The 14,484-nt window shown below is 35.7% G+C and overlaps 1 protein-coding gene across 1 annotated transcript in view; it reads right to left on the bottom strand.

The window, feature by feature from the left end:
- LOC310732386 (SH3 and multiple ankyrin repeat domains protein 2-like) overlaps positions 1–4,237 on the bottom strand; it is a 125,631-nt gene extending 121,394 nt beyond the window's left edge. The window contains exon 1 of the mRNA XM_083552841.1: positions 4,156–4,237. The gene's annotated coding sequence lies outside the window, so the exon portion shown is untranslated. The remainder of the gene's footprint in view (positions 1–4,155) is intronic.
- Positions 4,238–14,484: the final 10,247 nt, after the last annotated feature.

Genomic DNA, 14,484 nt, shown 5'->3' with positions numbered 1-14,484 from the left:
CCACCCCCGAAGTGATTGATGGCAGATTTTATTTCTAAAGAAATATACTCTGTGTGGGTCTTCAATTACAGCCAGCAAAAATTAAATAGCAATAAATAAACAAAACCTTGTGCACAATTAAACAAAAATGATGGGTTAATAAGGTAGCACTCAACAAACCATCACATAAACAAAAAGTCTGGTCTTAATCTATTAGATTCACTATCCAGTGGTTGGATCAAGTGGTTTGCCTGCTTTTTAATGTAACTTGTTGATTGAGTAATTTCAGGGGTGTCAACTAGAATTCAATTGAATTTAGTTTTATTTGTGTAGCGTTTTTAACAATGGACATTGTCCTAAAGCAGCTTTACAGGATTAAATATATAATGAATATATATTTTATTGTCAGAAATTACTTCCTGTAAGTTTATCCCTAATTAGCAAGCCAGTGGCAAAAATGAAAAGAGTAAATAATCTAAATCCAAATATGTTGTTAGCATAACCTTTTTTTTGTACTGATTTACAAATAGTATAATAATTTAAAATAGTACCTTCAAAAAGTACTAAATTGGTCAATTGTGTAAAGCATACAGCTACATAGTGCCAGTGTGACTTCAACTGACCTAATGGATAATATTCCAACCTTCAGAGACTGAAAGCAAGGCTAGTTATGCTTTCTTGTTAGCATAAATTTGGGTATCATCGGTATTGGTTAAACATGCCACTCAAGAGTCTTGATTCATTATTTATAATGTAATGAAACCACAAGATATTTAAGTTCTGTTCCATTTTACAGTTGTACTTGAAATGTTGTAATAGTTGTAGGCTTGGCAAAAAAAATTAAGGGTTTTCTTGCACCAAACGACTCAGTAAAATACAAATGTATGGGTTAAAGTTGCTTTTGTTGTGCTCAAAAGTCAGGGAATTAGCATTTTGCCATTATAAAAAAATATGGTCATTTCACTGCAATGTGTTCCACATCTACATTAGCTGTAATTAGCACTATTAAAGAAATGTACTGTGCTGTTGTTCTTTTTTTCTTTCCACACGTATGCACATGTGCACTTTGGTAGTTCTGTGTTATCTCATGTAACACTATGTTGTCACAGCACCATGGTCCTTGAGGAAAATTGTTTTGTTTCACTGTGTACTGTAATATACAGCTGTATAAGGTTGAAATAATATTAACACCATTACAAGTTGAGGAACTCAGTATTTTAAGAATACTGCAGTGTTCCTGACTGTCATTTGTAATTCAATTTGCTTAGTCAGCTAGGGGTATGTATGACAGATATATTAAAATTGAAAATGTTTAAATTATAGACATCCTGTCTCCAGGTAAGGAGCATGATTGCTCAATTCCAGTGTAGCAGTCTATATGTAGTCTGCCTTTCTCCCTTCACAACTCTTTGGGAGTTGATATTGTCAAAAGTAGATATTGTATTTGTTAAAAAAGGTATACAGAGTACTGTCGGAATCATCAGCGTTTGTTGAGCACCACTTTACCTGCACGTTTGACTCATGCAAGAATGGTTGTGTGTGAATAATAGATAATCATCACAGCAGGTTACACACCAGAAGAAACACAATACACTCTGTCACTCAGATCTGAATGAGAACAAAAAGACGACACATAACTCTCTCTCCTTCACATTTACACCACAGGGTTATTTTTTTTTTCTGAAATGCGAGGACCTGTGTGACTACGGTCGGTGATAGCAACACTAGAACACACAAAAAACGCCATACATCCAACAGACGCAAGAAAACCGGATGATTGCGTTACAATATGAACGCTGTTATTTTATTATTAGTAAATATTCTGAAAAGTAGATTGATCACACAAAATGCTTGCAATGAAGAAGCAGAAAAACACAACATTATTTGTTTAATCTTTCTTTCTTTCTTTCTTTCTTTCTGTCTTTCTTTCTTTCTTTCTTTCTTTCTTTCTTTCTTTCTTTCTTTCTTTCTTTCTTTCTTTCTTTCTTTTGTCAATATTAAATATTAAAAAAATGTTTTTGGTATTTAGGGTTATCAACCCTAAAGCATCTTTTGACTTGTATACTCCACCTTTTTTTTTCAAGACCTTTCACCGAAGGTCTTAAATAATTCATAGTACTTACTAAACAATTTGCTATTTTGACAAAAGTATTGGGAGTTACAAACATACAATTATATAGGATGTCTTTGGATGTGGTAACATTTAATGCTCCGTTCACTTCAACTAGTAGACCCAAACCTGTTCCAGCATGACTATGACCCTTGCACAAAGCGAGCTTCATAAAGATATGCTTTGCCTGGATTGCAGTGGAAGATCTTGAGTGGCCTGTGTTCGGGGTGACATCAACACCATTGGGATGAATTAGAATGCTGGCTGTTATGTCATGTTTCTGACATTAGTTTAATAAACTTCATAGTCGCAAATGATTGAAACAGAGCTTAAGAAGACCCATGGAATTCAAGCAATGGTACTTGAGCAAAGGAAAATTGCTTACAAGTTATGATGATAAACACACACACACACACACACACACACACACACACACACACACACACACACACAAACACACAAACACACACACACACACACACACACACACACACACACACACCGAAAAAAAAAAAAAAAAAAAACCTGCACACTCTTCAAAAATAGAGCATAACACTGAGAAAGGATGGACAGGTGTGACTTTCTGCAAGCTGTAAGGACTTAATTACCCTTATCATGTAAAACCCAGCTATCACACAACAATTTACTCCTGGGAGCTAGGCAATATAAAAACTAGCCACACTTCGGATCTCAGAAAGATTTCTGGTAGAAAAAAGAGAGCTTTGAAATGGAAAGGAACCATTGTGTTTTTTCCCATTCATCTGTTATTCATATGAAGACTATAGGAGGATGCATCAATAAACATGAAACATGTGAAAATACCAATGATTTGAGCATTGAATTCCAATAATGCTCAAAAAGTGGAATTATATTTCCAAAAGCTTACAATCAGTTACAAAAACATGCACAATAAAGAAAGAAAGCAAGAAACAAACAAACAAACAGATAGGTTAAATTAACAATCATATAAATAGAAGAACAAACAAAAACAGATAGATAGATAGATAGATAGATAGATAGATAGATAGATAGATAGATAGATAGACAGACAGACAGACAGACAGACAGACAGACAGACAGACAGACAGACAGACAGACAGACAGACAGACTAATAAAATAAAACTAATAAAATAAATGTCCAAATGTCCATAATAAATGTCCATTATTACAAAAAGCTAATATAAAAAAAAGCATAATAAAGAAGAAGCTGCTTCAGACCACCATGTCTATAAAAAGCTGCTTTAAAGACCTTCACTTGATTAAGCCTTTATAAGATGTTAAATAATTATGCACATATTTAAACCCTATATGACCACGATTTCAGTTATGTTACATTCAATTGAAGCATTACAGTTAAAAAAAAAAGGTAATTAAAAATTGCTTGATAATAATGAGAATAATGAGGGAAAAAAATTTTTTCTCTATTTCTTTTATGTACAGCTTTGCTGCAGCTTAATAAGTTTATTCTTTCCAGTGAAGCTAATTAGATGAGCTACATCATATTCAATGTATATATTTATATAGTGCTTACAGACATGTATGAAAAAGTTGCTGATGCATATAAATTGGCTTTCATTTCATTTACAAATTTTTATAAATTTACAATATGTTATGTCCATATGCTCACTTGTGTCTTCTCATTTCCTCATCAGCCAATACTTATTTGCTTATCTCCTCTTTTTCTCAAAATAAAAAAAATGTTTAAGAAAATTTTACTCAATTTCAAGGGAAACAAACTCATAAGCTCATAAACACATCAATGTACACATCAGTGCTCATGAACACATCAATTCAGATCTAAAATCAATTTCTCAAAGACAAAACATGGATTGTAAAAGGAAGAGATATGTATAGGCTTGAAAATATTATCAACAGCAAAAAGATGAGACTGGACTTGTCAAGACTACACTAGAATTTGGAACAAATATACTGTTATAGTAAACAGTCTCTTGCTTTCTTTGTTTTTATTATGTTTTAAACCTTAAAAATATTCAAATAACCTACCAATAAAAAAAAACCCTCAAATCAGTTTATTCCAATTATAAATAAAAAACTGGAGTTTTACCTGTAAATCCACCTGCTGCTCTCTGCTGTCACTCCTCTTTCCTTTACAGTGTGAAGCTCATCACCCTGTCTTTCTCCACTCTACTGTAAGAGAGCAGTGGGAGGACGAGCAGAGCTTAGGGAGGGGGAGGAGAAAATAACGGGAGGTAGGAAGAGGAGGGGCAACATAAGGAGGAAAAAAGACGACAAATATCAGACTGAATAGGAGAAGGAGGAGGAGGAGCAAGAATTGAAGTGGGAGGAGAATATATTAGAAGATACTACAGAATAATAATAATTATTATTATTATTATTACTATTACTATTATGTAACTTTTAACTATTATTTATAATAATAATTGTTATTAGTATTGTTATTATTATTATTAGTTGTAGTTGAAGTAGAAGTAGCTTTCTTCGTCTTCTTCATCTTCTTCTTCTTTTTTTCCTCTTCTTTTTCTTCTTCTTCTTATTATAATAATTATTATTATTATTACTATTATACATAATAGAAATAATAATAACTATTATGTAAAATAATAATAATAATTATTATTATTATTGTTATTATTATTATTAGTAGTAGTAGTAGAAGTAGCCTTCTTCTTCTTCTTCTTCTTCTTCTTCTTCTTCCTCTTCTTCCAATTCTTCTTCTTCTTCTTCTTTTTCTTCTTCTTCTTCTTCTTCCAATTCTTCTTCTTCTTCTTCTTCTTCTTCTTCTTCTTCTTCTTCTTCTTCTTCTTCTTCTTCTTCTTCTTCTTCCAATTCTTCTTCTTTTTCTTCTTCTTCTTCTTCTTCTTCCAATTCTTCTTCTTTTTCTTCTTCTTCTTCTTCTTCCAATTCTTCTTCTTCTTCTTCTTCTTCTTCTTCTTCTTCTTCTTCTTCTTCTTCCTCTTCCTCTTCTTCCAATTCTTCTTCTTTTTCTTCTTCTTCCTCTTTTTCCTCTTCTTCTTCTTTTTCTTCCAATTCTTCTTCTTTATCTTCTTCTTCTTCTTCTTCTTCTTCTTCTTCCAATTCTTCTTCTTCTTCTTCTTCTTCTTCTTCTTCTTCTTCTTCTTCTTCTTCTTCTTATTATTATTATTATTATTACAGGCTCGGGATTCCCTGTAACCCTGACTAGGTTAAAGCAAAAGTAAATAATGAACAGTCTGCATGTGTGTACTATCAATACTTTCCGTTTTTGCTGCATTTCTGTATAAGCAAGGGCAAGGAAAATAACAAAAATAATTTTAATAAATAAGAACAAGAAGTAGACAAAAACACAAACATTTCCAAACTTTCATTGTTTGCTGTTTATTTTTATTGGTTGTTGCAGGGTTTTTTTTTTTTTAATGTGGAGTTATAAAAAGACAAGTCACAATTGTTGTGCATTGAAAAAATACATTCAATTATAAAGGCAATTTGGGGAGTATTTGTCAGTCTTCCATGAAACAAGCAAAGCACTTCTTAGACAAGATGAGTGAACTAACAATGAAGCATTTAAAATATACATCATATTATAAGAAAATAGCATGTATACAAAAAAAGACAATCTTTTTTAATCAGTACTTTTATAGTCAATGCAGCTTTCAATCAGTAAAGCTTTTATAGATGGCATAGCTTGTATTGCACACCATGCATATGGGGATGAGTTCAGGATAGTTACTCCAACCCCATCTATGGTTACGTTATCCAGCTAGCAAACTCTCAAGTCAGTCAAACACAGTTGGCAGGCCAAGAAGGAGGGGCCAGAAATGCACACCTGGCAGATGGAGGTACAGGGGATGTCTTAAATGGTGTGGTCTAAAATAATTAAATAACAGTACAGTTTCTTTCTTTCTATCTATCTTTCTTTTTTACTTTCTTTCTTTTGTGGTGGAAAAAATGATGACAAGGAAAAAGGCTATGACAGTATTTCTTAGCAAAGATCAATCTGGTCACAGCAAGAGTAAATGATTTCTTTATTGCAAGATATGACACTCGTCTGCCACACACTTAAGAGTATGCATGTCATTCATCTTTTCCTTCCTCCTTATACAGTATATGCACCCCTGTTTTAATATGATGCAAAATAAAGAAGTAGCAGTTTCACCACACCCCACGGTGTTGAAAAGCAACGCCTTATAAGGTCTATAATGTTCATTAAATACACAAGAAAGAAGTTTCTGTTCTTTCTCTCTCGCTGTACTTCAATATAAGGAATCAACACGAATTCAATTAGAGTATTCTTTCTTTCTTTCTTTCTTTCTTTCTTTCTTTCTTTCTTTCTTTCTTTCTTTCTTTCTTTCTTTCTTTACCTCAACATATAAAATAATGTATACAGGACCATTGACATAATTTTTGATGCAGTTATTCAGTGCCATGCCAATACTTATTAAATATAACTAAATACTAAATAACTAAAGTTTTTCTACTATTTATGTAGGTCCCAATCATAATAAAAACACACACACACACACATACACACACACACACACACACACACACACACACACACAAACATGCATGCACACATTAGTTCTGTCATGTACAGAAAAAAAATAAGTCATTCCTGTAAAATTGGTCGGCCTCACCATGGCAACTGACCTATATAGTAGAAGAGGTGTGAAACACTGTCAGAGCCCTCACTTGGTGCTTGCCCACCCAACCCGCTCACCCACTCACTAAATGTGTGTTAATTTGTTTTATTCATGCCAAATACAAACTTGCAAACTGGTGTCATACAAAATTACAATATCCTATTTTTAACTACAATATCTGTTTGTTTTTGTTTTTTTCTCTCTAAATACAGAGTGTTTATAACAAGCCTTAAATCAGGAAGAACCCAATCAGAGTTTGCCAAAAACAAGTTTAAATGCCGGTAGAGTTTTGGAATAGCATCAAATTATACATCATATTATAGGAAAATAGCATGTATACAAAAAAGACAATCTTTTTAAATCAGAACTATTATAGTCACTGCAGCGTTTATAGATGACATGGCTCGTATTGGTCACCATGCAATATGCAGATGGGGATGAGTCCGGGAAAGTTACTCCAAACCCCTCCATGGTTACATTATCCAGCTAACAAACTCTCAATTCACACAGTTGGAAGGAAAGAGAGCAAGGGGGGGGCTAGAAATGCACACCTGGCAGATAGAATAGCATTGCAAGAACTTGGAGAATGGAGAATGTAAGGAACTGTTCATGATCCGAAGTCCAAACCACTTATGGAATTGGCATATATAGCTGCTAATGAGACTGAGTTTTTTCTGTTTATTGATTGCATCAAAAGCTAAAGGCTCACATTCATTCATTAGCAACTACTTACAATATCCTCTGGTAGACAGATAAAACAACATTATTAATTACCAAATATTTGTGGTCCTGACTGCATTAAGGTTCAGAGATACTAAAAGGTTTTTTTTTTTTTGTAATAACCAAATTTTAAGAGCAAAATGTTTTAATGACCCTTAAACATAATCTTTAAGATTAAATAAGAGGAAAAACATCTTTCACAGTCAGTAGAAAACCCAGGATGAAAAGGACTAAGTGTTGCACACTATTGCTGTCCATTCACATTTAATCATTTTATGCAAAGCTGAGCTCAGTAGATGAAGGTTATGGCTCTTGCTCCTGAGCCCAACTGTGGAAGCTTGGCCCAGCTGGGACATGAACACACATCTTTCCCAGTGTTGGCCAAGAGCCTTGACCACTGAGTCACCACTGCCCTGGTGTGACATTAGTGGCTACTGAAAGAGAGAGAGAGAGAGAGAGAGAGAGAGAGAGAGAGAGAGAGAGAGAGAGAGAGAGAGAGAGAGAGAGAGAAGAGAGAGAGCGAGAGAGAGAGAGAGAGAGAGAGAGAGAGAGAGAGAGAGAGAGAGAGAGAGAGAGAGCAGATCGACTGTATAAAAGAGAGAAAGTACTGTGTATGGTTTTTTTTTTGTGTGTGTGTGTGTGTGTGTGTGTGTGTGTGTGTGTGTGTGTGTGTGTGTGTGTGTGTGTGTGTGTGTGTGTGTGAGTGTGTTTTTACCCGTTCCTCAGAGATTCCTGTCCTAGTTTGAACACCTACAAACATTTATTAAAAAAATAAATGTATATTTTAACAATTGTATATTATTGCATATGATTAACTTAATAAAAATTGGAATATAATAATACAAAAAAAGACGTATACACTTTACAAGTAAAGGCTATATTTATCCACTGCACCAAGCCGAAATGGTTCAGGGACAATTTTTGGAATAAGATTTAAGAGCTGCACACTTAACCGTCATTTTTATGTAGTTTATAGTCCAGTCATCTAAAGCTCAGAGCAGGCTAGATAACTACTGCTCATCAGCTACACATGTTACTCTTGAGATACCACTGAGTCTGCTCTCCAGACCTCCCTGTTCCAGCCCGATGCCCCACTTCTGAGTTCTCATCACTTGGAAAATCATTCACTGCTGCTGAGCATTGCCCCATATGGACAGCCTAAAGATACATGGCATAACCGTGTATAATACAACTTAATAACCATGAAGATGGCTTAAGACTGCAATTGCCATGAACAGATTTACACTTAAGTGTCAGTAACAGGTAATAACTTCAACAAAATATTTGTCATCATATTACAGCGCAGAAAAAATTATTTTGTCGCATATCCCAGCAATGTTGAAATGAAGCAGGGGTCAGAGTGCAGAGTCAGCCATGATATAGCACCCCTGGAGCACAGAGGGTTAAGGGCCTTGCTCAAGGGCCCAAGAGTGGCATCTTGGCGATAGTGAGGTTTGGGGACCCGTCCAATCAGCAACCCAGAGCCTTAACCACTGAACAACCACTTCCCCCAAATAGACATCATGCTAAATCATTAATGAATTGTTAAAGAAAACATAAATTCATACCCTATAATACATTTATACTTGCACTAGTGGTTATTACCTAGATGAGGATGGGTTCTCTTTTGAGTTTGGTCCCTCTCAAAGTTTCTCCCTCATATCATCTCATGAAGTTTTTCCTTGTCACTGCCTTTCTTGCTCATTAGGGATACATTTAAAGGAAAACATTTCTATCTAAAATCTCTTTAATCTGGGTAGTTCTTTAAAGCTGCTTTAAGATATGCTTTAAAAAAGATCACATGGCAAAAAGCAGCTTTAAAACTAAATTAAATAATATTTAATTAATTCACTCTTTTAAAAATCTCTAACATTCCAACAACAATATAGGTTTGGTTTTCTTTTGAAAAGACTGCTGTAAAAGTTATATTAGTTGTAAATTGAAATGCTGGTTAGTGTATCAACTACTAATTGGTGTGAATTGGCTTCTAATAGTTTTGCTTTATTTTACTTCATTTCAGTTTGCTTTAAAATTAAATTGGTAAACTTAATTAAACTTGCTTCATTTTAGTTGACGAGCTGAGTTCACTGTCTAAGCTTTAATCACTGCAATGCTCTCTCTCTCTCTCTCTCTCTCTCTCTCTCTCTCTCTCTCTCTCTCTCTCTCTCTCTCTCTCTCTCTCTCTCTTAATACAGTTTTTTTACATCAAAGTCATTTATTGGTATGTTTATTTACATAATATTTTGCATAATTAAAAATCTAATCAAATCAAATATAAAAAAATAAATAAAATCAGTGACCAAATAGCAAGATTCCAGTGTAAGGCAAATGCAAGAGAATAGGGGCTACAATAATAATGTACAATAAAAATAAATAGAGCAATTTAGAAATTTGAAACAAACTATATATTGAGTGTGCACAGTTGTCCAGTGAGATATTCTCATTCTCTCTCTCTCTCTCTCTCTCTCTCTCTCTCTCTCTCTCTCTCTCTCTCTCTCTCTCTCTCTCTCTCGCACCTTTCTCTCTGTCTCTCTGCAAAGCATGTCCAGGAGCAGAAATATTTGGTGATTGGCAAAGCATGGCAACCACTCGTAAAACCACTAGCAGTGAGAATTACTTGAGACCGGACTCATGTGGTGAGACCTTTGTACAAAGTATCTGCAATAAATATCACTGTCAAACAGTCATCTTTTGTTTACTTCTTCTCCCCATGGAGACACCTCAGACCACATTCAGTATATGGACATGTGGAGAAACCTATTTAACATCTTAAAACTACAGGTTTTATCTACAGGTACCCTGAACCATCTTCCAAAGTATCATATTCTTTATATATATATACAGTGAGAAAAATAAGTATTTGAACACCCTGCTATTTTGCAAGTTCTCCCACTTAGAAATCATGGAGGGGTCTGAAATTGTCATCGTAGGTGCATGTCCACTGTGAGAGACATAATCTAAAAAAAAAATCCAGAAATCACAAGGTATGATTTTTTAACTATTTATTTTTATGATACAGCTGCAAATAAGTATTTGAACACCTGAGAAAGTCAATGTTAATATTTGGTACAGGAGCCTTTGTTTGCAATTACAGAGGTCAAACGTTTCCTGTAGTTTTTCACCAGGTTTGCACACACTGCAGGAGGGATTTTGGCCCACTCCTCCACACAGATCCTCTCTAGATCAGTCAGGTTTCTGGCCTGTCGCTGAGAAACACGGAGTTTGAGCTCCCTCCAAAGATTCTCTATTGAGTTTAGGTCTGGAGACTGGCTAGGCCACACCAGAACCTTGATATGCTTCTTACAGAGCCACTCCTTGGTTATCCTGGCTGTGTGCTTCGGGTCATTGTCATGTTGGAAGACCCAGCCTCGACCCATCTTCAATGCTCTAACTGAGGGAAGGAGGTTGTTCCCCAAAATCTTGCAATACATGGCCCCAGTCATCCTCTCCTTAATACAGTGCAGTCGCCCTGTCCCATGTGCAGAAAAACACCCCCAAAGCATGATGCTACCCCCCCCATGCTTCACAGTAGGGATGGTGTTCTTGGGATGGTACTCATAATGTTTCTTCCTCCAAACACGTTTAGTGGAATTATGACCCAAAAGTTCTATTTTGGTCTCATTTGACCACATGACTTTCTCCCATGACTCCTCTGGCTCATCCAAATAGTCATTGGCAAACTTAAGACGTGCCTGGACATGTGCTGGTTTAAGCAGGGGAACCTTCCGTGCAATGCATGATTTCAAACCATGACGTCTTAGTGTATTACCAACAGTAACCTTGGAAACGGTGGTCCCAGCTCTTTTCAGGTCATTGACCAGCTCCTCCCGTGTAGTTCTGGGCTGATTTCTCACCTTCCTTAGGATCATTGAGACCCCACGAGGTGAGATCCTTCATGGAGCCCCAGTCCGAGGGAGATTGACAGTCATGTTTAGCTTCTTCCATTTTCTAATGATTGCTCCAACAGTGGACCTTTTTTCACCAAGCTGCTTGGCAATTTCCCCGTAGCCCTTTCCAGCCTTGTGGAGGTGTACAATTTTGTCTCTAGTGTCTTTGGACAGCTCTTTGGTCTTGGGCATGTTAGTAGTTATATTCTTACTGATTGTATGGGGTGGACAGGTGTCTTTATACAGCTAACGACCGCAAACAGGTGCATCTAATTTAGGATAATAAATGTAGTGGAGGTGGACATTTTAAAGGCAGACTAACAGGTCTTTGAGGGTCAGAATTCTAGCTGATAGACAGGTGTTCAAATACTTATTTGCAGCTGTATCATACAAATAAATAGTTTAAAAATCATATATTGTGATTTCTGGATTTTTTTTTTTAGATTATGTCTCTCACAGTGGACATGCACCTACAATGACAATCTTAGACCCGTCCATTATTTCTAAGTGGGAGAACTTGCAAAATAGCAGGGTGTTCAAATACTTATTTTCCTCACTGTATATATATATATATATATATATATATATATATATATATATATATATATATATATATATATATATATATATATATATAAAATCTGTGGCATCTCTTAGCTTTTTGCTGGCCTGGTAATAATGTGACATTCATTCATTCATTCATTCATTTTCTCCCGCTTATCCGTAATTCGGGTCGCGGGGGCAGAAGTCTAAGCAGGCCCCTGCCTTCGACTACTGCCCAATCCTCAAAGCACCGTCCCTTACGGTCCCTCCTGCAGGTGGTGAGCCCACGGGAAGGCGGCCCCACGTCACTCCGACGTCACGGACCTTGATATTTCCCTCGTAAGGGACCCCCAGAGCATAGAGGGTTAAGGGCCTTGCTCAAGGGCCCAAGAGTGGCAGCCTGGCGATACCGGGGCTCGAACCCCAGACCGATAATGTGACACATTATCTCTATAAACTTGTGTTTTGCTACTCATAAAAAAAAAAAAAAAAAAAAAAAGCACTCATCACTCACTATTTCTGTCAAACTGGGTCCTTACTTTACATTGTCTTCTGAGTATTCCACATCTTGTCCATCTAGATGTACATGCATCCATTATAAGTAATTAGGAGCCTAACATAATTAGAGGCACAGAATAGAGTTAATAGCAAAAGGGATTGTGCTCTGGTTTTATAATTGAATTGCATAATAATGATGTACTCCACCACTACCTACCTCATCAGATCCAATTTGCCCCTTGCTTCTGCTGTCTTTCTCGAACACTCCTGACAGTTTGCAAACACTATGGATAAAATAAATACTGATTAAATAATAGAGTAAGAAAACACTAATGCAGTCTTATACATGCACAGATTTTAGCCATCCACCTGGCTATTATAACATATTTTTTCACTCTATGATAGGTCTATCGTTCAGTTTTCCCTCTTGTCTGTTCATATTACCAAACCCCCCCCCCCCCCCCCCACCTTTTCTTCCTGTTGCTGTTTCACTTCCTGTCTGCATTCTGGTAATAGTTGAGAGTCTCGACTTATCAAAACCTTCACTGGCTCTTCAGGGCACTGATGCAATTTATACACAAGCATGTTCACAAGCAGGGTTTTCAGGTGTTCTTTAACTAGTTATCTACTTTATTCCTCCTCATTGCACTATCCAGGCCATGACACTATGGCAAAAAGAAGTACCTCAAGACAGGAACACACACTGAAAAAAGGTATATGCAGAAGGTATATGATATATTACATTATACACTGCATTGTAAAAGGGTGTGAACTGTGAAAAGTTAAGAGAGTACAAAGCATCTCTCAAGGGTTGTGTTAAAAGCAGCATGCATTACAACACTTAAAAACCAAAAGAAAAAATAGGTTTGGGGGTTTTGGTTAAGCACTTTTAATCAATTACTGGTGTACCCATGAAAGGAGTGGAAATGGGAAGTTCTGTCAGTATTCCTGGATCTTTAATGTTGCATAACTATTGCAGATGTTCAGAGGTCTATGACGTATTGTTCTTAATGAGTGGAGCTCATAGGTTTACTACTGAGGTCCACCATGGCTTAAACAGATAGACCCTTCCCTATTGCATCAGAGACATGGACTGGCTCTAATTTTACTGGAAACCACCTCTTCTCTCCTCTGCACATTATTTAAATCCATATTTAGAACTCATCAGCATATCTATTCGATAAGGTTTTAAAACAATTGCATTTTGCTATAACATTTACCCATCTTCTGTGTGAGTAAGGAAAACACAATCAGTAAAATAAATCTGGAATTGATCCTTGTGTCATTGTATGTATGTATATGACTGCAGTCTTTTTCACCTGCTGTCTTTTAAAATGTTCTTAAGCATTATAAAAAGTCAGCAGCACCTTTCTTAACCAACAGAGTAAAAAACCCTGCATCAATTACTTCATTTGCACATCTGGTTTCTGCTACACTTGGCAACTTGTGATACTGATTGTTGGCCAGTTGTTACAGGCAGACAAACAAAAAGATTCTGGGTCACTTTGGATGTATGAGTGTGCTAAATACAAAATGGTAAAATCTGCTTCATCGTCTTCTTCTATGGCTACTATTACTTATTATTGTAAATAGCCCCAAAGGTGTTTCAGTATTTAATGTTCAGGATAAAATAAAATAAAAAAAACCCTCAACTGTACAGAAAAACAGCACCAGAAGGCAGATATAAACCTTAATCACGCATGGTTTGTTTCTTTTTATAATCATTTTCTATCCACAGATGCAATGCACACCAGTATATCAGATAATAAGCCAATGAATTTGAATCAGTGGTAGTCAATAGTTAAGCTCTTCAGCTATTAATCGGAAGCTAGTGAGTTCCCAGTATCACAAGTGGTCTTTGTTTGTTTCTTAAGAAATTACTTTTAACCCTTTAACCCTTACTTTTTACAGGTTGTAGCCTGTTTCAATTATTTATTGATTTGAATAAAACCTTCAAGTAAAAATTAAATCAATTATTTAGTAAAGTCAATTTATTGTCCTTTAATCCAGCAAACCAGTGTGTCTTGTTTTATTAACTGGTTATGACATGTCTTTAAAATGGCAATAGATTACTTTTTGTAATATATCATTTATCTTATAGTTTATCTGTGCACACTTTTGCTCTCTTTCGATCTTTTTTTTTTT

Source organism: Silurus aristotelis (genome assembly GCF_946808225.1).
Source record: "Silurus aristotelis genome assembly, chromosome: 10".
Taxonomy (NCBI): Eukaryota; Metazoa; Chordata; class Actinopteri; order Siluriformes; family Siluridae; genus Silurus; species Silurus aristotelis.
This window is presented reverse-complemented; position numbering and strand designations above follow the sequence as displayed.